Consider the following 981-nt stretch of genomic DNA (forward strand, 5'->3'; position numbering starts at 1 on the left):
GGGAGCAGAAAGCCTCATCTTTCTCCTGAGGAACAGCTGGTAGTTTCGAACTGCTGACCTTGAGGTTTGCAGCTCGATTTGTAACCACTACGCTACCAGAGCTCAGGGCTTACAATATATCACAAAAGAGAAAATAATTACATCAAATCACAAAATGGAGGACAATCACACAATATTGGGAATCATGAACTAGCCAAGCTGACACACTTTTTGGGGACACAATTCAATCCATGATGGTGCCCTTTGTCCAAATCAACATATATAGACCTACTTATTTTGTATATTCAAATGTTTGAGCTTTGCCTAACTGCTCTCTCTGCCCATATGAGTTCTTTTTTTTTCCTTGCATAAATTATTTTATTTATTATTGTAATTAGATCTTCACATTTAAAGTTGTCTTTTTATAATCTGTGTTTTTTCATGTGAAATAAAATTGTAGTTATAAGCAAAGTTGGTTGCGTAGGGAGCAATTGTATATTCAGTTTAACAGAAATAAAAGAATATTTGTCTTAAAATGCAAGAGTTTGTTTGTTACATAGTGTTTTTACCATGCAATTATAAAAAATTTAACTTCAAAAGTGAAAATTATTGTGCTGCTTGAACTTTTAAGAGTTGGAATGTTTAAGCTTCCTAAAGAGAAAGCAAAGTGATGTATGATATGTCTCATCTCCCCTGCAAAAGGGAATTTGGATTTATAATTAACATGAAAATCATTTACCAGACTCCTATAGGAGATTTTTCAGCATAGTTTATCCAGCTCTATTGATAGTCCTGCTATATGGCTCTGAAGAGTCCTGCTAAGTATTTGTCCTTGGTAGCCTTACTTTCCCACATCATGGAAATTTAGGTTTGCACATATACATAGCATAATGATAGAAAATATGATATAGTAAATTAGATTTCTGAATTTTGATTCTAAGTCTCCTTGTCGATACCAGTAGATAAGTATGCAGGCAGTGATACTACTCAAAGAGATGCAGA

Source organism: Chrysochloris asiatica, unplaced genomic scaffold, assembly GCF_000296735.1.
Source record: "Chrysochloris asiatica unplaced genomic scaffold, ChrAsi1.0 scaffold00088, whole genome shotgun sequence".
Lineage (NCBI taxonomy): Eukaryota > Metazoa > Chordata > Mammalia > Afrosoricida > Chrysochloridae > Chrysochloris > Chrysochloris asiatica.